This window comes from Corvus kubaryi, unplaced genomic scaffold, assembly GCF_017639235.1.
Source record: "Corvus kubaryi isolate FWS band 111438036 unplaced genomic scaffold, C.kubaryi_AGA036_p1.0 37396, whole genome shotgun sequence".
In the NCBI taxonomy this organism is placed as follows: domain Eukaryota; kingdom Metazoa; phylum Chordata; class Aves; order Passeriformes; family Corvidae; genus Corvus; species Corvus kubaryi.
Window position 1 is genome coordinate 3,128,375 of NW_024581135.1, and position 27,859 is coordinate 3,156,233.

General features: G+C 42.2%; 1 long non-coding RNA gene across 1 annotated transcript in view; it reads right to left on the reverse strand.

Moving 5' to 3' along the window:
- The window catches only part of LOC121670815, a 70,723-nt gene extending 43,140 nt beyond the window's left edge, over positions 1-27,583 (reverse strand). Inside the window, exons 1-2 of the long non-coding RNA XR_006018286.1 lie at positions 27,206-27,583; positions 25,276-25,399 (exon numbers count right to left, since the gene is read on the reverse strand). This is a non-coding gene — a long non-coding RNA (uncharacterized LOC121670815). The remainder of the gene's footprint in view (positions 1-25,275; positions 25,400-27,205) is intronic.
- Between the last annotated feature and the right edge of the window lie 276 nt (positions 27,584-27,859).

Consider the following 27,859-nt stretch of genomic DNA (forward strand, 5'->3'; position numbering starts at 1 on the left):
GCCGAGGACAAACCGTGGGACACTCAGAGTACCCAAAATATGGGGAAAGTTACTCCAGACATAACAAAATACAGCGTATAGGGACATGCCACTGGGATGGTCTTTAATGTGCAGCTTTTAGAAGTTGATTTATTAGCAACTAATTACAGAAAATACTGGGGGGTTTCTTCGCATCACACAGGCCACAATAGATGCTCCATCCCTCAGTGCTGATGACACAGGCACCCTGTCAGAGCTGAATAGCTGCCTACTGACCCCTCCTCTTCATCAAGGCGGACTTGCTAATGTCCTGGGCTAAAACTGTGCCAGCACCAGCTGGCAGGCACGCTCGTGAACCCACAAAACCCACCCCGAAGACAAGCGAGACCTCTGCAACCTGCAGGGGCAAGACCAGAATTTCTCCTTCCTCCCAAGATTAACTGCAGGAGAGTGCTCCAACAGCTATTCATCACCAGCAGCACCTAAAGCCTTCCTTACTGCATATATCAATGTGTCGAGGGCTGTGACTAATGGAAAAGGCACCACCCTATGAAAAGGGATAAAAATGAAGGAACCATCAGTAACAAGCAGCAAGTCAGCTGTATCAAACTAATTTTTTTTTAATGTAAAGATTTGAAGTAAATACACACTCAAAAAAAAAAATAAAATCAGCCTTCTTATTAATCTCCTGATAAAGAAATGCAAAATATTAGATAAGTTTAGGTTTATTTCAAGCAGTCTTAAAGAGATAAATTAAAATAAGCTTCCAAAACACCCAGGGAAGTGACACGAGCCTGTGATCCCACAGAGGCTATGAGGATGCTGAGCCACATAAAATACTGTTTGCATATGTGAAGTTCAGCACACAACAGACTTCTGAGGAGAGGGTAATGTCAAATAAAAGAATAGCTGTATTAATAGCTATATTTACATTTGCTGCTGCTCTCCTGTAAGACTATGTATAGGTAGAGAAATTAATTTTCAGAGTGCTGGCAGGGGAGAGCCCACCTTCTGTAATGACCCACCCAACTGGGTCAGCCTGAGCCTGATGGCAAAAATGAGCAATAAAAAGTTTAACACCGTCTGAAATAATCCCGGATTTCATTTAATCTCCCTCCTAGTACTAAAAATAACAGAAAGCAATAAAATCTCAGATGGTGCATATTGCAAGAGCCCGCGTTTAATCTCGCTGATGAGAAAAAGGAAAAGCAACAGACCCCTTTCTCAGCTTCCCAAAACTCCCAATTTTGATTCTTTTCCTGCAGTGCTGGAATATGCACCTACTTCCTTGAATTAGCAGATCTCCAAATAACACTCATAGGGACTATTTTCCTACACATAAAGTTGCTGTCTCTGTTCAGAAGAGTATGACTGGCTTCGGGAAGAAATATAAAAGAGTTGCTAAAGCCAGTAATTTCCTCAGCCACACATATGGCTTCTAAGTTTAATAGCAATTATGTCATTTTTATATATGATTCACTTGATGTTGTTTTCATGTGAATCATTTGACATATATAACTCTGGCAGATTTCTTAAATAAGCATATCACCAGAGACTAAATTACTAATCAATTAACCAATTTCTTTCCCCCCCCCCCCTTTCCCCCATCTTGGCATGCAATTAGGAGAGAAAACTAAACTTAGAAAGGCACTTAGAGAAAATGAGGTTTGATAAACCATGGGGTTTTTATTCTGGGGGGAGGAAGAGGATGGCAGGGCAATAAACTGAGGCGTACAGCAAACAAACAAATGCAAAGACTTTGCATTCAATGTCTCCCTGCTGGGACCTGAAGAACATCTCTGCAGCATCCAAGGTTTTGTCAGCACCCCACATATTGTGGGGCCACCCTGGGCGCAGCTCACAGGGCTGTAGCCTTTCATCCCTTCCTTGCAGGAGCACAAACGTGGCCACAGACACCTGCTGTTCAGCACTTGAGCAGGTGCAGCAGGGACACCAACACCCCCAAATGCACAAGGTTTTAATTCTCACTTCTCTTCTTGCTGGGGATAACAGGGGAGGCCAGTGTTGCAGAGGGAACAGGGAAGGAAACAGCCCGGTTGGAGAGGTGTTTACAGTTTCCTTGCCCGACCTCCCTGCGCTCTCACCGCAATACACACCCTTCTTTCCAGAAGAAATTTCATACCCTGCAACACCCCTTCCTCATTTTCAAACCGTTCACCACCCTGGTGCTCAGCAACCTGTGCCTCGGCCACAGGCACAGACCAGCCCTTCCTCCCCTTTCCTGGGGACACACAACTGAGCATCCCCTTCCAGCCCCACATCACCTCAGCTCCCGGTGCTCTCAGGAACAATGAGCACAGAGGGTTTATTTGACCAGCTTAGCTGTTTTTAACATATTTCCATTAGCTCCCAGCTCAGCATATAAATGCAAAATACCTGACTCATTGCATTTATGGGCCTCAAGTGAACCCGCCACAGGCATTTTCCACACCCTTCTTGTTACTCTGCTTGGGGACCAGGCATCTTTCAGAAGGATATCTGCTTCTCTTGCTATAAAAAAAGCCTTGAAAACTGGTTGTCACATCTTCAGCTGTAATTGCATGCAAAGGCTCTATACATACAGCAAATTTCCACCAATATTTTGTTTCCCTTTTATAAACTCCACTAGTCCTCACTCACAAATATAAAGCAAAGATAGCTGCTCTGAGCAGTTTCTGAGAGCTGATATCTGTGTACTTTGGCTGGTATCAAAAGAACAATTAAACACACACTTAACATAATCACCCAAGTAAATGCACTAACTCCCTTAAGACAACCTTATTTGCTTGTTTTATTTAAGAACACATTCAAGAGATTCGTTTGAAGAAACCAAAGCAAACAGCCAGACCAGGGCTCAACCACTAAACATCCACAAGACCAACCACTCCAAATCTCTTCCAACACAAAAAAATGAAATTCAGTTTTCACTGGCCAGCTTTCAAACACAAAAAGTTCATAAGCCACCACGAGGTAGAACCCCAACTTTGTTTTCCCACCTCCCATAGCCAATTTTACCTTAAAAATGAACATATCCTCTCGTCTCTGCTTCCTTCTTTCTGTCCTTCACCCAAGAGAGTGGCTAGCCCAGCTCCTCCGATATAGTCACCTCCCTGCAGTCAGGCCCAAGTGAAGGCACCTGTGCCCTCTGGGGCAGCCAGAGCACACCTGGGAGCAAGGAAGGAGGTGAATGAAGGCCTGAAAGGCAAGTCAAGCCATCTAAACTGGCAAGTGACAAGTGTGAGGTTTACGCACCTACTGAGAGAGTAATAATCCTCCTGCTAGGGTGAGCAGGTGCCCTAATCACCTCTCTCTGTTATCCATGGTATTCACATTGAGTTTTTGTCTCCAGGCTCCCCAGGGCAGTGGTCACAGCACCAAGGCTGACAGAGCTCAAGAAGTGAGCTCTAGGCACTTGGTGTGACTCCTGGAGATGGTGCTATGCAGGACCAGGAGTTGGACTTGATGATCCTGGTGGGTCCCTTTCAATCCAGGATCTTCTGTGATTTTGTGACACATATAATGTCCCTTGTTTTTTATAGCTGAAACACCTGAAGGATGAGATTAACTTCCCTGGTGAAAACACCCCAGGGACACCGGGATAGGTCAGCTTGGAGGTGAGCTGTGTTCACACTGATGTGAGCAAGCCCATGGGGTTTTTTTCTCACAGCAGTGGTCCAACCTCCTTCTGTTCACTCATTATTTCAGGTGCCTATCCCAGCTGCTCGTACTCAGATGTTGCAGATTATCACTGATAGGAGCTCTTCACTCCTAGAAGTTTTGTTCATTTTCATTCAAAACCTGTTTTTTTCCCTTTTTCCCTTTGCTGTACAGATCTGGAAACCTGGTTTTATAAAACAAACAATTCCCCAAAGACAAGTGTGCTGACAGGAATCAGTAGAGCTGGTTTGACTCCCCTGAGACATGGCTCGTTCAAGGCAAAAAGCCTGCTGGGTTTTCTTTATCTGGCTGGTTAACAACTGTTATAAATAAGGAAGTTCTGAGCAACAGAGTTCATAGAATCACAGAATGACTCAAAGGGACCTTAAAGACCATGGGCAAGGATATTTTCTACTAGTCCAGGTTGCTCAAAGCCCCATCCAGCCTGGCCATGAATACTTCCAGGGATGGAGCAGCCACAGCTTCTCTGGGCAACCTGTGCCAGGGCCTCCCTGTCTCCTTCCTGCGCAAACCTGGCAGGACCATCTTCCCTACCCAGGAAAGAGGAACTTCAGCTTCCAAGATGTGTCTGTATCATGGGGTACCAGCTTCAGAGCACCTGCCCAGCTCCTGGGCATGACACTCCTCCCAGCATTTTCCAGCAGGGTGTTGCATAACTCTGCCATCTTTCCCCCACATCATGGACATTGTGCTGGTCTGGGTGCTTCTGGTCCAGTGTTCATCCAGAACCCTACCTTTGTTTTGTGAACACTCAGTTCCCTTTGCAGGGTGCCCAAAGACCTGTTGCCATCAGCTGTGGCTTCCAGGCAACCGCGTGCGCTTCCCCAAAGCCTCAGAAAACACCGAAGCTTAAGCACTTCTCAAAAGTGAATCCCCCTGCCTCCTTTTTTGATCCTGTTTACTCTGTGCACTTGATTAATACAACCACATTCTGAGGATGCATGTTATCAGCACCACATGCCCTGGCCTAACAGAAATCATGGCAAAGTATTAGTAATAAAATCCCTGCTCTGCAGAAAAAGTAACAGCAAAACGCTCCTACGCCACGTACCAAATGGCACGTCTGCTGTGGCCTCCCTCTTCCTGTGGCTGGTCCATCTGTCCTCACTTGGGAGCTCTGATTTCACACATCTTTCCCCATCACATCTCCCCAGCTCGCTGAGTGCTCCTCGGCCACTCTGTGATTTGCAATCCTGCAGTAGTTGCACTGTGTGGTTTCCCGTCGTTCCTGGGCTGCCCTGACTTCCATATTTCCTGCTGCCAACAAATCCACCTTGCACTCATTGCCAGACCCCCCCAGGGCACTGCTCCCACCCACCTCATGTGGTCTGTGCTCTGGTTGTTGGCAGTGTGAGCTCCCCACACGCTCTGCCTGCCGAGTTCCACTCACCCATTCCCTGCCATAACCAAACGGAATAATCCTGCAGGCAGGAGGACGGAGACAATTGTGCAGAGTGGCCGAATCCTTCCTCTGTTCCCCTGCCCATTTGCCCCTGTAGACTCTCCACACCAGGAAGGCTGCTGATGATGCTCTGAGCTGTACCACTGTGGACATCCAGCTTTGGATCTCCCACCCTAGTTAACCTTAAGAAACTTTCCCAAACCCAGGTGAGTCCTGAGAAACAAGACTTCCCAGCTTCAGAATTCTCGGTGCCAACAATCTCTGCAGTCCCAAACCTGATGTGATCCAAGCTTGGAGTGGACCTGTCAGATCTGCTCTGAAAAATTCACAGGATAAAAACTCGGTAGAAAAGAAGCAGAGCAGCTCTCTTGCTATCAGAGCAAAACAACATAAAAACATTAATGACCATCCTTGCTCCCCCATGAATTACTTGGCCAACCAGGAAACAACTAAGCTGGTTCCCTTTAAAAGTTATGATACACTCTGTAGCAAAGGTATTAAAAATTTCCAGGTTTTTCTCTTCCTCAGATTGATTGACACTGCAAAAGGACAGACAAAGCTTGGGCAAGAGGAATTTTCAGGAGTCTTTCTAAAGTAAATTTCCTACATTTAGTGAAATTACATGCTGCTGATACATATTATTGGCCTACAGAATGAGACTCACCCACCCAAGGAAAAGAATTAACTGAAATACTGCCATTTCTAGGAATTAAAGTTATTGGAATTCAAGCCGAAGCCCATTTCCTATACGCAATCTTAATGTGATCCTCAGGGAGCTCTGAAATTATCATCTTCAAGTAAGTGATCTTTTCATGCAATTTTATTCTAGCACTATATCTAGGTATCTTCTCCATAACTTCTATGTCCACAAGCTTATTTATCTCCTTGCTAAAGTTCAAAATCTAATTTCCAACACAGGTTACTTACTGTAATAAACTGTACAAGCTTTAAAGTGACAAGTTGAAAGATACAATTTTTTAGAGTTATGAATTAATAGCCATATATGTCAAAGAAAGTGCCAACTTTTTCATATTTATAGATATATTATTGAAATGATAAAAAATGAACTGAGGAAAGAGAAAAGAAGTGAGGAGAACTACATATAATGAATCAAACATACTTAACAAGACATGTACAGACACTTTAGTGTGCATCTCTTTTATTACATTACATTAATCAAATTCTGCTAAAGACATCCATCTAAGCGAAGTGTCACAGTGATATTCTATAAAAACATTCTTTTGAAAAAGAGTCTTCCCTGACAGCAGTATCAACTCCACTGTCTTAAGTGATTGTCAGGACTGCATTACTCAGAAATTAAGAGAATTTATATAAGTGCCTCACGAGATCCCCTGAAGAAAAAAAAATAATTTAATTGGAGGAAGTGTACAAACTCTGATAAGGGCTGGTAAAACAGGGATAAGTGATTTCACTTAGGGAAGCATGAATGGGAGTTTTTTTCTGCTTCTTCCTCCTTTGGTTCACAGCACCAACAGACTTTCTTAGTCTGGAAAATCCTGGAAGAAATTCCTCCCTTCTGCTAAAGTGGGCAGAATACGTGCACTTTTGCTAAATTATCCAGCAAGACCTGATCAGCTGAGATTTGAGGCTTTTTTTCTTCCTCCATGTATTTATTTATTTATTCTAATGAGCCTACAAACAGCCCTCAGGAAGGCAATGGAGGTTTCTTTGCCATGCAGATGTGAGGCCCAGATGTGGCACTGCTTGGCATGGCCCAGCTCTGGGGAGCAGAGATGGCTCTGGCAGGTTGGGCACTTGGGTCTCGGCCACACGTGAGCTCAGGTTTACATCAGGCACGATCTTCTGCCTCCCTACTGCCAGGCAGATGCTGCAAACCCAAAGGAACTCAGCATTTTTGCAACCTATTGTATCAGTGTGTTTCACAGTGGGGTTTATAACAGGTCTTCATTAGTTACTTAAGAGGAAAAAAGTGTGGACTTAAAATTTTGGTTTAGCTCCTGCATTACTTCATCTCCTTCTTTAAAACAGTCTAACCCAGAATTTCTTAATTGACAAATCTAGAAAAAAATATGAATGCTGAAATTCCCATCAAACAGAGAATTCGGATGAGAAGAAGCTACTTTCAGACCCCAGTGCCAGCAAGCCACAAAGAACAAGGGGTGAAGGGTATTGCATCACTTCTCCTCCATTATTTAGATGCAGTGGGATTCATAAATCCACGGAGGTGACATCCATTAGGTAGCATTAAGGTAGTGCTGGTATTCCCACTCAGCCCTGGGCTTCCCACTGTAGGTGGGGGGGGTTGTTTTACTTCCCTGCAAAGGAAGAGAAAGCTCCTCAGGGTAATCCCTGAATGATGTGGCATCAAGTGTCAAAATATAAGACAAGGAAACGAGGCACAGGGAACAGTTTCATCTAAATGATTCACCAACAGATCACAAAAGCAACGATTTGCTCTTCCCAATTATTCTCTAATTTCACTAATCAAACTATTAAGCCTGGATGTTATTCAAAACTCAAAGTCAACACTACAAAAAAGCCAAACATGAAATCCACCATTTGCATAGCTTATTAAGTGAAATATGGAATTCATGTGACAGACAGAACATCAACTTCAAACTGTGTTTCCAGCCACAGCGAGAGCTGTTTGATCTACACGGGCTAGTTCCCTGCTCAGGCAAAAATCACACACACACACAAAATTTGCCAAACTAGTCAATGCAGTGCAATTTTGCAGTGAACTTCATAAATGCAGGAGGACTGTGAACACGCCGGATCAAAATTCTGCCACGAATTCAAACTAATATTTACCAAACATGCAGTTCACTGCTCGCTCAGCTGCTCTTATCAATGTTATAATAAACTATAAATCCTAGCGAGCCCTGAGGCAACTTAACTGCTGTAGTGATGCTGGAGGGTGATTAGGAAAAAAACTAAAGATAAGATCCATTGTTTTTTTCATGGTTGTGCACATCATTTCTCTATTTCTGATGCTTTATGTGTGATAATCTGAGCTTCCTCAGAGGTAAATTCTCATCTAATCATAAGTCCCCACACATCAACAGAACATATCCTATGTGGTCTAACAACAAAAAAAAAGCAGAGAGCAAGAAGTGCTTCATTAAAAACATGGATTTAACCTACCGTAAACTCATTTTTAGGCTGCAACAAAAGCCCTGGAAAAGGTGAAAATTAAAAGATGCCACCTAAAGAGCTCTCTAAAATTAGAATTAATTTTAATCTGCCTGAAAAAAAAAAATCTGAATGGTGCTGAGAGCTATGAAGAGGAAGGGTTGTTTTAAAAATATATATAATATCAAACAAAAGGGACAAGCAAACCTGTTTTAAAAAAACAGGGCAGACGTCGTGTTCTGCTGGTCAGATTTATACTTAAACCACATGAAAAGGTTTTGCCCATCCTGTGGCATTTCTGATATGTACAGTGTAGAGGGATGGGCTCCCAGGTGCAGCCAGGTGCAGCAAGAGGAGGAAGGGCACAAAGGGGTGGCAAAGGAGGCGCAGAGGGATCACCTCACATTTTGGTAGCCCCACAGGTGCCAGAGATGGATCTTGGGTTTCAAAGGGGCATTAAAAAGCCGTGTCAGGATGTTCTGCCCTGGAGCTGCTCCAGGCAGCATTGGGAGGCAGGAGATAGCTCCTCTCGCTATTTTTGGGTTGGAGCATCCCTGCTCCAGACGGGTTCTGTTGCTTGTCTGATTCACCACAACCACAGCAATAAACCAGCAGGATGAGCTGGCTTAATATCAGGTGTGTCATTAATAAATATTTTCCCCTTTTCCACCGTTTCTCCTCTGTCCCTGCCTGGGTCTGCTCTGCTCCCCAGGCAGCCCATCCCTGGCTCTCACAAGCCAGGCTGACCTTTCTCTGCATACACAGCCCTGCCAGGATCAGCCCCAGCAACTGGAATTTGTCTCCCTCTAAGTGACAGCTGCCATTTTAATGATCCAGCAGCAAAGGTGAGTTTCATCTCAGGAGGCAGAGAGGGAATGCAAAATAAAGAAAGGGAAAAAAAGTGTTTCCACGAGAAGCTCCTGAAGATGAGATGGTTAGGAAGTGATTTGGGGGTGAATTCTATATTTAAAAAATATTTTTAGCCAATTTAACAGATAACTTAACTAGTTCCTACATTGCACTGATGTATATTTATAACTCCTTTTGAATGGATTTGTATTAAACTGACGATTTTCAGTGGTTCTCAACAGAACCCGACTCTTCCCTGTCCTCATCTGCCTGGTGAGCTTGCCCAAAGGCAGCTCTCTGCCAGACTATTACACTTTAAAAATAATTTCGGTGACTTTCTCCCTTGGTAATGAGATGGAGTGATTAGAAGAGCTCTCACCATTACCCCACCATTTTCCTTTAAGACACATATGAAAATTCCTTCCCTTTCTCAGCCCTGGCACGTTCAGAGTTACTGTTCCCACTCACAGCTGTCACTACCATGCAAACTTAATAAATTCCATCTATGCATGACTTACTTAGCTAACCTCCATCCACCAGAGATACACGCTTCTTACTCAGACAAGCAGGGCAATAACATAGTAAAGCTTCAAAACAATAGCTCTCATGTTTCAAATATGTATAATATTGCAAGGGGCTTATCCCAGCCCTGGTGATCCTACCCGAACAGAAAGGAGCTTTGCTTTCATACTATTCAACTTTGGGGATTTTTTGTGTTTGGAAGGGTGGTTTGTTTTTTCTTTTAATGGGGTAGTTTTGGTTTGCTTTTATTTTTTAATGCAGAAGTAGTTTGTAAATTATCAGGATAGGCAATTGAAATTTAAAAAAACTAAAATGAAAAGAGCTCTTTTAAAAGGAAAAAGGTAAGTATAAGGGAATAATTAAGTAAAGAAAGAGTTAAAATGGGCAGTGTTTCTCTCCCTGAGCAGAATACACCCCAAACACAGACAGGCAGATTCTGACCTACCCCACCTTTGAAATTTCCAGTAACAGATGAACCCTCTGGAAGCGCTGCAAATTCAAATCCACATAACCCAGAGTAAAATCTGGCCCCTGAACAATTTTGTTAGCAGCAAATTTGTCATGCACATTAAACCCTCCCCACCAACAGCCTCGGGCCATATCATCTGGGACCCTGCACCTTTCCCCTTTGCCACCTTGTCTGTCAGGAGAGCAATCAGCACTTTTTGGAAGAGCTCAGCGTTTTTCAGAATTAACACCGCAAGAGAAGTAATCATGCCTGTGTTAAATAAATACTTCCAAATGCCAGGTGAAGTGCACATCAGAGTGCATCAGGCAGCCACACAAGGTATCTGGAGGCAGTAGAACAAAGTATGCTTCACTTTGCATTAGAGTGGGCAAGTGCTGAAGCCCACGAGCAACAGAAAAAATGCAGGATGAGTAATTTTGCTAGGTGCTTCCCTGCAAGATTTCCTGGGGCCAAGCACTGTCCTGGCTGCATAATTTTGATTGAATCAATAGCTTTTTATCAGTGTGCCATAAAACGACAGGAGCCAGATGTAGGAGGACTGAAACTGAACACAGGTAAGCGAGGATCAGCGGCCAGGCTGATGATAACCAGTAATTTCTAGGCTGATTAACTTGGCCTTGAGGATGGGCATTGGAAAGGTTCACTCAAGCCTTTCATCGTTCTGTTTCTCCTGCTGGATGTCCTTTAGATTATATTAAATGATGGATTTCCCAGCAGGTTTAGCCTGCTAAACTCCCCATCCCTGGAAGTGTTCAAGGCCAGGCTTGGAGCAAGCTGGTCCATTGGAAGGTGGCCTTGTCCTTGGCAAGAGGGTTGTAACAAGATGGTCTTCAAGGTTCCTTCCAACCAAACCATTGTGGGATGCCATGATTCAACAATTGCCTGGGTGCTGTGATACCGTGATCCAGTGCAATTTTAAAAGTGTGAATCCAGATAAGTAGGATTTGAAGCACAATTCCGACTATCAGAATATATCATTCTGTTCTCTTTACTTTCTGTTTTAGAGTTTTGGGGCGAACTTGACAATAAAGGGGCCACAAGAAGCAACGTGTGCTTGGCTCATCTTCTCCTGCCTTTGCCCTGAGCTGCTGGTGGCAGTGTTGACTTGATCTGGAATCCACGGTCCTTGGATTGAAACCCCTTGTCCCAACCAGATCCTGCCATGTGCCTCCGCTGGAGGTGGATCAGGGGAAGCTCAAGGACATCCAGTGAGTCTAGAAGAAATCTGGACTTTCTCCTAGACCAAAGCCTGTCCGTGGTATCTGTTCTAATCTCTCAAAGAAAAAGATTGCACAACAAGTGGGACACACAAACCTTTCAGAAAGGTGTAATGCGTAACAAATATCGTTTAAAGGTGCCATTTCTTATGGAGCATTCATACAATTAAGTTCCATTATAGTCTCGACTTCCACGTGGAAAATGGATGCCATAAGAGCACCTATAAATTATTCACATAGTTACTAAATGAAGGGCCATCAAAAAATTGTCATGGGCTATCCATATACTGTATGGCTTGAGCCACAATTGACAACCTAATATTTTTAATATCCCAGTTATTTCATAATTACAAGAACACTGGTATTTTACAGTATTAGTTCAAAGTGTGAAACTAGGAAGACAAGTAAACTTGGTGAAAACTCTGAGCTGGATCCTGCATCCTTTGAAAAGCCCAAGCTGGAAGCTCACGGTGTTTTTATGGACCAGTGGGTACTTTTGGGTATGCACAGAATGAAGAAATAGAGCCCCATAGTGGTTAATCCCCAAAGCTAAAAATAAAAACAAAACAAAACCCTACTGAAACCAGAGCCTTTTAAGCCGCTCTCATATTTTAAGCGAGTTATTAAAATGTTAATTATCTGAATAACATTATGCTTGAACACAAGGGGAAAAGACATTTTGAAAATTGTGCGCTTTTTTAACTGGGAGGGTAATTCACAGATTTCTTCCAAAATGACAATTTCTTTTTTATTCAGCAGCTTGAACACTAAGTCAGAGCACTCTTCAGACTGCAAATATAGCAATTATCCCAAGTAATGCTTTGACACTGTTACCACAGGCAAGTGGCCAAAGTGCATCAGCAGTCAAAATATCTAAGCAAGTTAACAAGCTCCTTTTACTCTCAGCAGAGCAGGAGAAGAAAGGGAATCCAACCCCTGAGAAATGTTAAAATAAAGGAGAAAGAAAAGCTGCTGGTGTTTGTTAAAGAAAATGGTGTCACTGTCTCGGCCTGATCAAGGTGTAATATCCGAGTCCCTGACAGATGTCCCTGGCTGTGTGGGATGGGGAGGGCTCTTCCCCGGCACCGCTACCGCGTGTTCCCGGCTAATGACTGGCGGCAGCCCACCAGGACCCGCCGTCAGCCCACACCTTGCTCCTCGCTTTGGTGCTCTTTCTCCTCTCTCTTTGCCCCATTTTTCTTTCTTTTTTTTTTTTCTTCTTTTTCAGCTCCATTTGCAAAATACCCCCACATGTACCATACAAAAGACATCTAAACTCATTAAGGAAATTCCCAAAGAACTATTAACAAATCATTTTGCTTCAGCCAGAGATATCAGATTTAATTAGGTGAGCAGTGTTGATGGGGTGCAAAAACAAAAGCCATCTCCTGTCTGAAAAGGTTCAGGTCCTGTGTAGGCCCCATTCTTTCCTCCATGGCACAGACAATAATTGAGCATTTTTTTAAAGGACATAGGGATGAAAAGAGGAGTCTGTCTCACAGACAAAAGCTTTCAACTAAGATTTGTTTTCCTTTCTCACCAGGTGACTTAAAGGGAAAAAATCTTCAGCTGTAAAGAAATAGCTACAACCTACAGTGAGAGCACAGCGACTGAGAATATAAAACAGCTCTAACAAGCATAATTTTTGCAAGTGATTAATCAAAATGTATTTAGCCAGTCATTTTCAATGATAATCAAAAGACCCGCTTAAAACAATAATCATTTTGCAATAATAACAGTTATGTTCATTCAAATGCAGGCAGGCTCCGCTGCCTAGAATGAAACGTCAACGCTGGCCCTGATACAATGCCCTGAATCACTAAAGGGTTCCTTCGAGGGGGAAATCACCAGGATGGAGACTACAGGTTGCACAGATTAGGGTCCTGCACAGCACAGGAATGCAAAGCACTGGGGAGCCAAAGGTTTATTTCTCCTCTCTTGTTTTAAACCTTTGAGTTAATGCTCTTTGGAGGTCTGGCCAGTTGTCATTTTAGGGCAATATTATCTGGGTGGTAGGATAATACTGGCACGTTACTCAGTGTGTAATGGGAATGTTTTTCTAACAGCTTCCAGAGGCTCCAGAGATCACATATTGTTAAAGACAAGACTCATTTCATTTTAAAAAATACATCTTCAAATTAAGAGGCTTAAGAAATACTAACAATTGACATATGCCTTTGTGGTACCAGCTATTCCTCCAGACCTTTAAGCATATTCCTCATCTCTCCTTCCCTCTTGTACTGGATGAAAAAAAAAAGCAAATCCCACATTAGTCACTGGCATATCAGAGCTGAAACCACTCTGGGGTCTAAGAATATATCTTTATCATTTAAGGCTTACAAGGAGCATGCACCAATTAACACCGTGGAGCAAGCTTTTGATACAAATCACCATTAAATAAACACGCCAAAGCTTTTCAGAACCAGGAGCTACAAATGATAACAAAAGAAGTCAGCAGATCCAGCGGGAAAGAGTAAAAACCTCCTCAAAACACACTCTGATGCCACTGCACAAAAAGCAGCGGCTGGCAGAGATGCCATCAGCAAAAAGGGGAGGAAAAAAAGAAGGAAGAAAGTTTAAAATCTGCCACTCTAATTTTAACAGTTTGAAAATGTTTAACAGAATATATTTTATGCCTGTGGGAGATAAGGACGGGAAGAGTAACAGGACACTCTTCTAGTCTTGAAAGCCACCAAAAAAAAAAAAATTTGGAGGTATTTTCAACTTTATTTTATCTGAAGCCCTGACAGTTAATTTGGTGTGAAAAACTGCAACAGTAGAAAACAGATGTTAAGGGGCAAGCATATAGTTAAGGTCAAAACAAACATAAAACACCGCTTCCATTTCGAGGGGAAGGAAAAAAAGATTTGTCCAGCAACAGGTTTTATGCTAAACCTGCTTTTTTATTGTTCTGCTTGTGATATCTGCAGACTACACAATGCAATACTGTCTGCCACAGCGCAATACCTCTCAGCACCAGTAATTTAAGACTTTCTTCTCTGTAATACACTAAACCATCATAACCTGTCTCTTCCTATTTAGTTTAACCTACAACCACCACATACTGATTTGGCTGTGTGTGGCTTTCTCTATTGCCATTTATTACTCCGCTCGACTCCTGAAATTCTGTTTGCAATTTAAGGCCACAAATTAGAAGCGTAAGTCATCTGTTTCCTATAATCCCCCTGTCAGGGCTGGAATCACATTTGGAGCTCAGCACCAAGCTCGGTCCTGGGCCGGCGCTGCCGCCCCGATTGGCCACGCGGGCTGGGAGCTGCTCTGGGAATAAGGAACGGGAATGGGATCGGGGCGCGGGGCTGGAGGCGGCGCGGGGAGCGCCGAGGGAGCAGCAGCCGCCTGCGCAGCGCAGAGAAATAAATACTATTTTACAGCCGTAACCTTTCGGAAATATCCTAACCAAGTGGTGGGGGATTGCTAGGGGGGCTTTTAAAGATACGTTTTAAAAATTTTTTTAGTACATGTATTCATTATTTTTTAAGCCATTTTACAGGGGTGGTTGTAACTTCCTCCTTCAATCCGAATCTTTGGCGAGTTCTGCCACCTTTGTCACACAGCACATTTTCTGTCTGTGCTGTCTTTTGCTGTCCTAATTAACTGTTTTCCCCCCGCATGGCAGGCAGTATACAGAGCTAAAATGGAGATTTTAACACACTGGTTCCATTTTCCTCCTTTTTTTTTTTTTCTTGTAATTATTCTAATGAATCCATGCATTTGTTCCTTTGATGCCAGTGGAAAATGATTTTTAGTATTTAGATGAGAAATCTTAAAAGTGAGGTTTTTTCCTTCCTGACAACAAAACCTTAGTTAAAATTAAAAAAAAAAACAACCCACCCCACAATCACAATTCTTTCATGCAACATTTGGGGTTATGTCCACAATTTGAATATTATTTTCTTTCCTTTAAGGTATTTTAATACTAGTTCCTGATCATCACAGCTAGGAGCAAAAAAAAAAAAAAAGTCAGTGTTTCTTACTTCAGGTTATTTTAAACTTTCTCTTTATTGCACTGGGAGTGAGACAGTGTATCCTGTTACAATCTGAAAAGAGCAAGATAAAGCCTCTAAAAAGACCCCAATTCAGAGCAGCAGTCAGCAGGGAAAATATCTCTAGTTAATAGTCCAATGGGAGAACTGCTCTGCTTGGAGGGGGGGTGGGAATAAATAAATAAAGCTAGATTCCATTAATAAAAATTCCTCTGACTGCCTCATATTTACTAATAGATTTGCTTTTGCATGGGCTTTGAACTTCTAAGGAGCAAATCAACTTGTTTTAAGTAGCACACTCTGCTCGTGTAGGACAGCCAAATGCTGAACTCTGCAGTGAGATTCAGGCTGAGTTGCAGCAAATTTTTTTTTCCCTTGGATTTAAGCAAAACAATAAAAACCTTATAATTTTTGTTTAAGTTAGAGGAGTCCTAAAAAAGAACATTCCACTGCTCTTTGTGCTTCTGTAACTTAAAAATTGGCTGTGCTTTTAAGTGAAATTTGGCAGGCTGTTAGTCTACAATGTGACTAGGATATTTGGACATAACAAAATTGGCCAAGATATGATATTTTAAATGGAACTACTGTTCATGTAATTTCCTAAGGTTTGTTTTTGGGTTGGTTTTCTTTCTTTTTTTTTTTTTTTTACTATGCATTTGGTATTACGGTTTTATACACACAAATAAATACGTATTATGAGTCCATAATCTACAAACGCAAACTATTGTCAAGATGCATTTACAGTGTGTACTGTGATGATTCCTGAGCAAAAAAAGCTCCCTCATAATAATGAATGCCCATTATTATAAATAAGCACACAGTAGAAATAACTCATGGCACACAAAAGCACACGCAAACCACTTGGTTTGTTCCAGAGCTCAGACACCAGCACTACTATTGCCGAGCTCCGCGTTGGAAGAGCAACTGGAGTCCTGCCATGGAAATGAGCAGCATGCTAAGGAGCAGATGTTCCTCTTTGGAGGGGTGTGGGGGGAAGTCTTGCACCAAAATGTTGGTGGCCCCTTCTGGGTTTACAAGACAACCCAACTGCTGTGATGCTGCCCTGAAACTGTGAGGGACCTGTCTGCTGAAATCTGGAAGCTGTCGGAGGTGAGCCTACAACAGCACTCCAGAAATGTTTTGAAAGTCACATTTAACCACCATTTTAAACCTGTGTCAGGGGCCAGAAGGATTATTCCCCTTCACCAAATACTCCGTACGCTTCCCAGTTCCCAGAATGCCGAAAAATACACTGACCATCATACTGGGTAGGAAGGAGGATTGCGTGTGCCAGGTTCCACACAGACAGACACATGGTATAAAGCCAAATTGGCCATCGCTCTTATTAATTACCAATTGAACCAAACTGAGCAACTTAACCCCAGGCCTGGAAGCTGTGCCAGCTCCACTGCAAGCTACGCACAACCTCCCCCAAAACCAATCCAAGCGAGCACATCCGCCTCGCCTCTCGCTTCACCAACACACTCGACACAGCCCCAAATGCTGCAATGGGGCTCTGCAAACAAGAAAACCCTCTCCAGCTCTACTGTGTTTACTCTCCCTCTATAAAAATTAAAGAAAAATTATGTTTTTTTGGCTTATCCCAGGGATATGAATTAAAAAAATATTTTGCTTCATGAACGATGCAACTGTATTTTATGTAGCAGAGAAACTGCATCTCAAAATTCATTATACATTAAAATACATGGCAGCAATTTCAGATGTAAGTTAGAGGCCAGAGTGGTGTAAAAGCACCATATAGGGAATAAATTAGAATATTCCAAAGGACACCTGGGAAGCTGGTAGCAGAGGCAGGTGCAGGAATTGAGTGGTTGCAAGGCTCCAGCTCAGGCCATGGCACAGCACTGGAAGGTTTGAAGAGCTCTGGAGATGAAATCAGGATCATGCACAAAGCAGAGTGCCTTGAGAAATCAGGGGAAATTCCCTTGGTTTAGAAGACAGAGAAAATTAGGGAGCTGAGCAACTGTGAACGGTAGTGCAGGAAAAAAGACAAGATAGAAATGACTAAAGAAATATATAATTATAGAATAAAATTATAGAATCATTTAGGTTAGGAAAGACCTCTAAGTTTATCGAGTCCAGCCATTCCCCCAGCACTGTCAAGCCCACTATTAACCATGTCCCCAAGTGCCACATCCACATGGCTTTTAAATCCCTTCAGGGATGGGTACTCCACTACTGCCCTGGGCAGCCGTGCCAGGGCATGACAATGCTTTTGGTGAAGAAATCTTCCCTAATGTCCAACCTAAACATCCCCTGGCACAATTTGAGGCCATTTCCTCTTGTCCTATTACCTTTCACCTGGAGGAGAGACCATCATCTCCTTTCATGAAGAGAAAAGAAACTAGGAGAAGAAAAGGAATTTGATCCATGGTTGAATCCCTAGATTAGCTTTCAGTATTCATAGTCTGATGCTCAGTTTATGCTTCCAAAAAACCAGACAAACCTCTGGTGCTTAACACAGATTTAAACACCCCTTGGGGACCACTATTTGGAATAAACTGGAGGGACTGCACAAGCAGTTTTAAATTAGCAGTTCTGAACTAAAAAATGTGGGTTTGAATTAAGAATGAAATCTTGAAGCAGAGCCTAAAATCACCTGTGAACAGACATGCTTTTGTCCTGTTCCTTGGAGCGGAGGGTGATGGGTAGGGAGGAGAGAAGGCGAGCCTTTTGTTCTTCATCGCTTCCCAGCTCCTACAGGAAACATCCCAAATCCACACAATGTTCCCGAGCTCTACATCTTGCCTATGGATCTCCAAGCGATCTGACAGATGTGTAAATTCACACCAAGCCAAAAACTGCCCCGGGATAATACAGCTGTGCACACTAAAGAGAGCAAGTTATTCCAGCATGAATTCGTGGACAAAAAATAAGTCATTTCAACCCACCTTTGGCTTCAAGGTGTACATGTTCCTGAGGTCATTTGGGGCTGATTTCACGCTGTTGTGGTCACACTGACCCCTTTTTTGCTTGTTAAAACTCAAATGCAAAGAGGATTATTTTCTTCTTTTTCACTTTCCTCTTTTTTTTTTTTTTTTTTGCTAATAGAGTGAGTGTTTAACAGGCGATGCGAGGATGAGCAGATTTTCTTAAATGCCAAATGTTGATGGATACACAGCACAGATACACCAGTATCATAGGCTGCAAATGTCACCTAGCCTCAAGAATTCCTCTGTCCAACACTGTTATAACAAGGTGCTTTTAAAATTGGAGCAGGATTTATACCAGCGAGGTGTGAATCAAGGATACATTTTTTTTTTTTACCCAGTGATAGCTCATCACTTCTTACAGAAACCTGGCATGGTTTAGGCAAAGCTGGATACTTACTCAAACCCACAGTGATTTACAGGGGTTGCTCTCAATGCTTTCAGAAGAAGCTGTAACTGGATGTCCCAAAAGTAGCTTTGAGCATAATAGCCCAGTTTGTGATGCACTGACCAAAGTAGCCAAACAATCCGGAACATATTAATTACAGACAGAAAACAGATTGTTCCTGAAGATACAGTCTAATACTCTGTCTTTCCTTGGAACAGCTGTTTCTGAGTAGGTGAGGCACACAATAATTTGCTCTCCAAACCAATAGAAACATGTCATTAACAGGGGCACAGTCAGTAGCAGTCACTCCTTTACACCAACATTCACTGGACAAAGTTATTAATCCCACATTAATCATTGGATAGAGTCACAATGGAGTCATAGAGTAGTTGAAAGATTGTAAATTTGGAGATGGGATACAGCAATAGAAGTGGAAATAAATATTTTTAGTTCCAAATAAAAATGGAGAGAAAAAAATAAATGTTATATTTAATGAGTTCTACGGGGCTATTGCTTCATATTAAAAATTTTGGTTTTCCAAACCTTCTACATCAATGTTTCAAAAGAGAATGAGAAAAAAAGCATCATTGTCTGGCATTTGGGGTAGAGGGAGGGGAAAGATAAAGAGGAAATATATCCCAGTGGTAAAAGCATGAGATGAGAAATCATCAGCCCCCTCCTTGCTGCATTGCCTTTACTCCACCTGCAAATCATGTGGGGAGAAAAGGGAGATCCTGAGGACACAGAGTTTCCCTTTCTCTTTACTGGGTACTGAACATTCCTCTCTCTAATACTTTTCTATACCAATGCTAACCTGGAGATAACACAGACCTATTTCTTGCTGTCCTCCCAGAGTCACCTGAAAACGGTGGATCTCCTCACTCATTTCCACATGGGAATATTGATATTGAAAGACCAACAGTGTACAGCTCTGCACAGCTGCTCTCCACACCAAACCATCTCCTGAACACTCCTGGGGAACTCGGTGTCATGTGCCGTGGTGTGGCATTTCACAGTGTGCTGGCATGTGCCATAATGCATCACTGAGCGTGCAAGAGCACACGAAGCCCCCATAAAGCTAGAATGTTTGTTACTGTCTTAAACACAAGGATAAAATTGCATAATTGTGTATAATTGCATTTACATTGCTTTAGTCCACAAAGTACAGCATTCCTCATGATGGTTTTGGGCTGATTCCCAAAAACCTTGCTGCAGGAGCAGTAAAGGTAGTTCCCTCTAATAAAGTAATAAATATTTCTGACTGACCTAAAGTGGCACTCAGATTACAGCAAGAAAACTAAATTCCAAGAGGAAAGGTACAGATGAAGCAAAAATCCCCACAAATTATCCTCAAATATTCTGGAGGACCTCTCTTTGGGTGCTCAGCATAAACAAACCAAAACTCCACTGTGGCTATTCAATGATGAATTTAAAAGGCAGAATATTCTCTGATCATATTTTTATGAATAACTTTCCCTGTTGATAACATGCCTGTACTTAATGCACAAAAGTTTCTTCACTGAGATTTTGTTTCTACAAAATGCTTTGCATTTTAATATGAATTCCTGGGCAAAACTGCGCTGTGGGCAAATGCTTTGTTGGAGGACTGGGAGTGAACCTCTCCTTCAATGAGGTACCTTCATGAGCCAGGACTCTTTCTCCCTAACCCCACTACTTAACCAGGCAGCCTCTGTTCTGTCTCACCTCTGCCTTCTCTCACCTCCTCTTTATCTCCTAAATTGGTTTAAATCCTTATGTCTGTCCACATGGCCTTTCTGATCCCCCCAGGCATCTGTTAGCAAACCAATCCAAAACTCCCCTCACGTTCTTCGCTTTTGTGAAGATTTTTTTTTTGAGGTTTCTGTACCTGGCATCACAGTGAGCAAATTTTAATAGGGGAAATGTCATCTTGGAGCAATTAACATCTTTTGGGGCTACCCAAGGGCAGCTCCCATCCTTGCCACACCCTTCTGCACTTCACTCTTGGGGTGACTGTTGTCCCCTGAGCGCTTCCCGGGTCTCACTCCCTTGCTGTGCTCAGACAAACTTCTCAGCCCTTGTCAGGGTCAGATTCTGTCACCTTTGGGATTTCAATCATTATTCTCTTCAGTGCCAACTCATTTCAAAGGAAACAAATACAATATACAAAGGAGAGAATGAGGAAGAACACCCGGCTTTTGATTTTATTGATATAGATGAATGTAAACAACTTCAAGGACCACTGCTTGGGGAAAATGTTATTTGTCTGCTCTTTTTTGTACATATAACTTCAGACTTTGTGAATATTTTGAATCGGGTTGCATCTTCCAGATTAGAAAAATAGAAAATATAATTCTAGGTGACCTGTATGATCTTCTACAGATGGAGAAAAATTTGCTAATGGATCTCACAGCCTCAGATAACTGACTCAGATTTCTTAAATCAGACAGAGTCTGGTGTTAATGACAACATTTGTTGCCTAATCCAAAAACCAAAGTATGTTTTGCCCATGCTATGCAATCCATAATAAATGTTTAAACAATCTATGTGATTTCCAAAGTCCAGGAAAACCTCTCGAACATGTTACATCTCTAGGCACCTCCTCAACGTGGAACAAGATCTCCTGGAAATGATTAACACCAGCCCTCATTTCACTGCTGTCCTCTTCTGGAGAGCCACGTGCTCCACTTGCTCCGGTGGCAGAGGGAAGCCAACCCGTAGGAAATGGGTCTGTTGCAGTTTACAATGCCTTTTAGCATGGCAACAGTAAAACCCAAAATAGATTTTTAAACCAGAATTACATTTACATACGTATTGATTCCTTTCCCTTTTGTAGTGGTGGTTAACGCAATCTGATGAGCCGCATGCTGAATATTTGAACACTACAAAAAATCTGCTTTTTAGGATATGTGTGTGATAACTTGGATGCCACTAATGTAATTTTAAACTTTTACAGCATGCCAAAACATCTGACAAATTTGGTACCTTATTTCAAGAGGATTTGGCATTTTTCTGTGCTGGTTTCTTCAAACATACGTAGCAGATTCACTTACTACTGAAGTGCAGCAACCTCCAGCTCAGCATGTATTAACTCTTTCACAGCACAGGAAAATGCACTATTACTTTGTACAGGAAGTGAAAAATATTGTACCCAATTAAAATTGCATGGAAAATGAATGTAGGAAAAAAATTAATTACCCGAGTTGGAGTTTGTCTAGGATGTAAAGGCTAACACCCATACAGTTTTTTTAAAAAAGCATAGCCCCTATAATGGCTCTATTTAATATTTTATACATGACCCTAGGTTAAATCTGAAAGATCTGCTATAGATCAATTATAAACCACTGATTTATCCTTGAAAAGGAAGAAAACAACAAGTTTTCTAGTAGCGCTGAAGAATGTTACAAAACATCAAAGATCTTGCCCTTTTCCTGATAACACAGAAATCAGGCACTGATGGAAAAAAGCTCTCCTGATCACCAAGTAATGAAACAGTAATGAGCATGGCAGCCAGCTCCTCTGCTATCTCATTACAATGCGGGGTATTGTGGTGTGTTTGCCAACGTTTGAGAGAAAGGGAAAAAAGGCTGACAGTCTCTCCTATGAGGAAAGGCTGAGAGAATTGGGATTCTTCAGCCTGAAGAAGAGAAGGTTTTGGGGTGACCTGATTGTGGCCTTCCAGTACCTGGAGGGACCTGACAAGAAAGATGGAGACAGACTGCTTACAAGGGTTTGGAGTGACAGAACAAGGGGGAGTGTCTTCAGACTGAAAAAGAATAGGTTTAGATTGGATATTAGGAAGAAATTTTTCTCTGTGTGGGCAGTGAGGCCCTGGCACAAGTTGCCCAGAGAAGCTGTGGCTGCCTCTGAATCCCTGGAACTGTCCAAGGCCAGCTTGGACAGGGCTTGGAGCAACCTGGGATAGGGGAAGGTGCCCCTGACCATGACAGGGAGTGGAATGAAAGGATCTTTAAGGCCCCTTCCAACCCAAACCATTCTGGGATTCTATGCCTATATGTCTATATCACTTTGCATAAGGAAAATGTTAATTAATATAGGACAATTTCATTTCTTCTTGACAATAATAATCCTCCAAAAATTGCATTCTTGATTTAAATGTTCATGGATATGGTTGGTGGCTGAGCCACAACACCAAAGGCTGACTTGCGTAATTTGCAATTACTCCAAGAGGAAACAGTCCAACATAGAATTCCTTTATAAAATCCTTTTTTCTCTTCAAGAAATGAACGTGTGGCAGATTTTGTTACCTATCTCTTATTCACCTGGAACTGAACACTGTTTCTCAGAGGTCCACTGAACTCAGCACAGAAGGAACCATGGCACTGGCAGAGGAGTTTCACATGAAAGAGTTAATGCATTTGCTACCACCAGACGCCAACACGAATCTTTGCAAGTCCTGCTGTAATGCGGCTCCCCTGATTGCCTCAAAAAGACAAATTTCTGTTACAACACGGAAGCATTATAAACTAAATTCACCAGAGTCCCGTTGTGCCTTAGCTAGAGAATATGATTCCTGTATTAAGTGCTTTTAATTTCAGTGCTTGGGAGCTGGTTTAAAACCGTCTGCTAATTTGCGGCGCTGTAACAGTCGCGCTCTTGTCTTTGCAATCAGAGGCAGAACTTCTTTAATGTGCCTCTTCTCATTCCACTTTGCTCAGAGATAAGCCTGGGCAGCTCTCCACCTGTCTTGGCAAATAAATCAGCTGTGTGAAGCCTCCGACAGGTGAATTTATCAAGCCTTGATATGCTCCTGGTAGGAGCGAAATCCTCCCATGACAGGTGATTGTAGAATCCCAGAATGGTTTGGGTTGGAAGGGACCCAACCCTTAAAGACCATCTCATTCCAAGCCTGCCTGCCATAGGCAGGGATGTTTCCCATTAGACCAGGATTCTCAGAGCCCCATCCAGCCTGGCCTTTCAGGGATGGGGCAGGCACAGCTTCTCTGAGCGACCTGTGCCAGGGCTTCACTACCCTCACAGGGAGGCATTTCTTCCTAATATCCCATCTAAATCGCCTCTCTTGCAGTCTGAAGACACTCCTCCTTGTTCTGTCACTCCAGGCCCTCGTTCTGTTACTCCAGGCCCTTGTAAAGAGTCCCTCTCCAGCTCTACTACTCAGTTGTAGCACCTTTAGGTACTGGACAGTGCTTTAGGATCTCCTTGGAGACTTCTCCAGACTGAACAACCCCAGTGTTAACCTGAACTTACCCCATCTCTCCTATCTCCCAGGGTGACCATCCTCCTGCTTCATTGCATCAAGTTCTTGATGCACTGACCCTCAGGAACCCAAAACTTCAAAATTATGGACTTACTGGGGACGATCTTGCAAAATGTGTTTGATGGCACCATGTACCTGTCCTGCAGGCTGACGCAGGACCATGCACTCAGCATCACCCTTGCCACCACCACTCCCTGCAGCTGGAGGCATTGCAAAGCAGAATGAACGTGTCCACCTTTCTCATCATCAGCTTGCAAAAATAGCCAACAGTTGTCCTAGGCCCTGAACATGATAAAATACTTGAAAAACATCCAACTGGACAAATCCTGAAAAACTTCCTGTGGGGAACATCAAAGAAATTTCAAGCGGATATGGTCCCCTGCTCCATGCATGCCATCCACTAAAAAAAGTCACAACACTGTTGAAGGTTACATGACATAATCTGGCACAAGGTGGTAAATACTGAAGGCTTGGGAAAAAGAAATCCCCAAGTTCAGTACTCAGTAGTAGATATTTCATGGGAATTTATTGCGGTAGGTGGAAGTAGGGTAGATGACAATGACCTGCAAACCATAAACTTGTAGTTATACTTTTTTTCCCCATGAAAGTGAATTATTTTCAGGTAGTTTAACATATCTCTGATTCTAATTAGTAGGCAGACCAAGATCACTCTGAACATTTGACCTAAGTAGCTTCATTTCTTTGTTTAAGAACAGATTTACTTGAGGCTGGTACAATATGTGAAAGGAGCTCGGCTCCACTGCTGGGAACAAAAATGGAGTATTAATTAATTATTTAATCCCTTTTTTAATTACTATTGTATCAGAATCTTAAAGTGGGGCATTTCCCTATGTCAGGAAATGGCTTTTAAAAATGCATCTCTACAATAAAAAGTAAAAAAAGAAAAGGAAGAAGAAAGAAGAAGAAATCATTCTTCTTCAAATTGAAACCAGCATAAAATATTACCCCAAAAGGCCTGGGCTGATTTCTTTATAAATGAGGACAACGTTAGAACCATGGCAAAGGCAAATTGGCCTACAAGAAAACTGACAGCTTTATAGCCCCTGCCTCTGATTGAAACGTTGGGAAATCTCTTGGCAATTCTCCCAGACATCCAGGTAGAACAGTGAGTTCACTGATTATGTTAACTAAAACAATCTGCCTTTGCACAAACGCACCTCGAGCCCAGCCAAGTGTGAAGGCTTATCAACGTGCCAGACCAAGAAAAAGACCTATTTACCTGCAGAGAGCAGCTAAACGACAGGGCTCTGCAAAACAACCCGGGGACATCAGCGTGCAGGGCTTCTTTTATTGTCATTTTTTAGTATAAGGCCTAAATGAAGGCCTCAGCGGTATCGCGCGGGTGTTAAACAAGAGGATTCCAACCGATGTCTTTAAACACTGGTAGTAATCATTAATAACAAGAAACACCATCCTCAGGAACATGGTAGTAAAACACATATGAGCAGGGAGAATAAGCTTACTTCTGGGAGAAGGCTCAACACAGTCTTTAGCTGTTATCTTTTCGGCCGGCCATGGCGCAGAGGAGGCGCTGCCAGGACACAGGGATCCCGCTCGCAGGGCAAACAAGGGAATTGTTTATGTTTTCTAAAGGGGGAAAAAAGGAGAGCCATAATAAACCTAAACAATAAAGATTACAAAAAGAAACAACGCCGTTAAGTGGCAATCTTTTGAGGTGAATGCATAGCTGAATGTTATTTTAAACAGCACATAACCCAGGGAATTATGATGTTGTTTACACAGGCCTGTCTCTTGGAATCTGTATATGTTTAGAGTTTGGTTTGTTATATGTCTTGGTTAAGCTCTCCAATATGTCTGTCTTCTGAAAAAGGGCCCTATACTGCGCTAAAACTTAGCTCCAGCAAGTTAAAAATATGGAGAAAGTACCTTAAGTAATGTCCCTTTCCCCAGAGACGTCCTTGGTAGCAGTCAGTAATGCAATCAGATATCCAGGGTTATTTCGATTGCCTGCCAAAACATCACTCATGTCTATTAAAGCATCCTGAAAAACACCATTACATCAATTCCAGCAACGGCATAATTATTCTTCTTTCTGGAATGTCTTCTGATGTGAGTCACCCTGCCGGCGTGAGATTTCTCTGGAAAGCGGCTGTAGGAATGTCTCAGAGGCTGCGGGGTAGGGTGGGGGCCGGCAGCAAGATGGTCTCACCAAAATTTGGTGGATGCCCAGGATGGTGGCTGGATGCAGTAACACCCCACCAATGACTTAGACACAACCCCTTTTTCCAAAGACATGGAGCACCAACAGGTTTCTTCTGCACTGATACACTGAATTTTGAAAAAGCACATTTTTGCAACTGCAAACCAAAGCAAAGCACTGACAAAGATATTTTTGCTGAATAACTTGGGCTTCTCCTTAAAGATGCAGGCAGGAAATTTCTAGGAAGCGCAAGGCATAGTTACAGTAGTTTATATATTAATGAGCGTGTCTCTGCTCATTCCAGCTGCAGTTATCCTAGAACTTCCACATGGGCAATGCAAGCCACACCTCTTCAGTCCAGTGTAACATGACCGCCACGGGGATTGTAGATAGAGAATCCTTAGGAACAGGAGGATTATTATCATTCCACATTTTAAGAATTAACAAAAATCTATAGAAAATCCACGTGAGAAGTTCTGGGTTTGATTACTCTAGTGTAGATCCCAATTTCTTTGAGGCCAATGGATCATCTAACTCAACACTCACAGGAAAGTTTGTCCCTCTGCCTTCTCCTTTAATCTTCCTGACCAAAAAGTTTGATTTGATGAGATTCTGTTTCATTGCAGGAATAGCACTAGTAGAATAATGCAGCATTAATTTTGCATTTTGGAAAAATAAAAAGCATTTGATGTTATCACTAAATAACAACTAGACCAAAAGTCATTCCTAAAAGAGCTACTTATAGCCTTTTTTTTTCCAGGAATGCAGAAATGGACAAATACCACTGCTAAAAAAAAGTGAGTAATTTTTTTTTTTATTGCTTTGTATGAACATTCAAACTGCTCCTATCCAGCTTGTGAAGCCGTGGCAATACTAACAGACTCGTGATGAAGACCTATCCTCATTGAAATCAGTCAAATACCCAGAAAATTCAAAATCTTTGTCTTTCAAGCTACGTGCTGCTTGCTAAATATCACTGAGTCCATACCAACAAAACACAAAGCATTTAATCAGCTATCAAATAAATCCTAGAGTCACAATCCAAATGAGAGCATGGGAAAGGCTCTTAAAAAGACCCTTTGAGCATGAAGGAAAAAAAATAATGATAACTGAAATGCTGAATAGTCATTTGTATTGCTCTTCTAGGCACAAGGATAAATGTGACATTCGTCTTCATCTGCTGCTTGATGCTGGTCAATAGAAAAATAAAACCTCTAAAATTTTTCTCCTACCTTTCGATAATGCTCTCCGTTGCATTGGGTGGGATTATTGGGGGTGTCCTGTGCAGGACCAGAACAAAACCTCCTCCCAAATTTCAGTCATCATCTCCCTACAAGGAGAAAGGACATGAACAAGCCATCAGCAGGTCCAGGCTTAGACTGTTTGCTACCAAAAAAATAAAAGTCATAGGAGAAGTGAATGTGAATAGACTCATTTTATCAATGAAAAAAATGGAGGCAGAGAAGCATGAAGAATTCTCATAGTTTTCAGTAGGATATTTTCCTGCATTTGGCATTTATCACAGTTTAATCTATTTTATGTTTTCTTGATTGTTTACTGTAAAATGGGATAGATACTTTGAACAAAGCTAGGGCAGGACATGAGTCAATATCCAGCAGCAACAAATATTTAGAGGCAACAGATTTGTAATAATTAGATGGAGACAAGAGATGATGAATTGGTAAATCTGAAAGTCTTTACAAACTCCGAAAATCTCAGATGATCGTTTAATCCATCAACTATCTTCTTAAGAAATACAATCACGGAAACTCCTGCCAAAAAAATCCTTACTGTAATCCTACCTTTATCTCATCCACAAATATACGTTTTCTATATAAAGACACGATCCCTCTTAAAAGGTCAGCATTTGTAGCTGTCCACCAAAC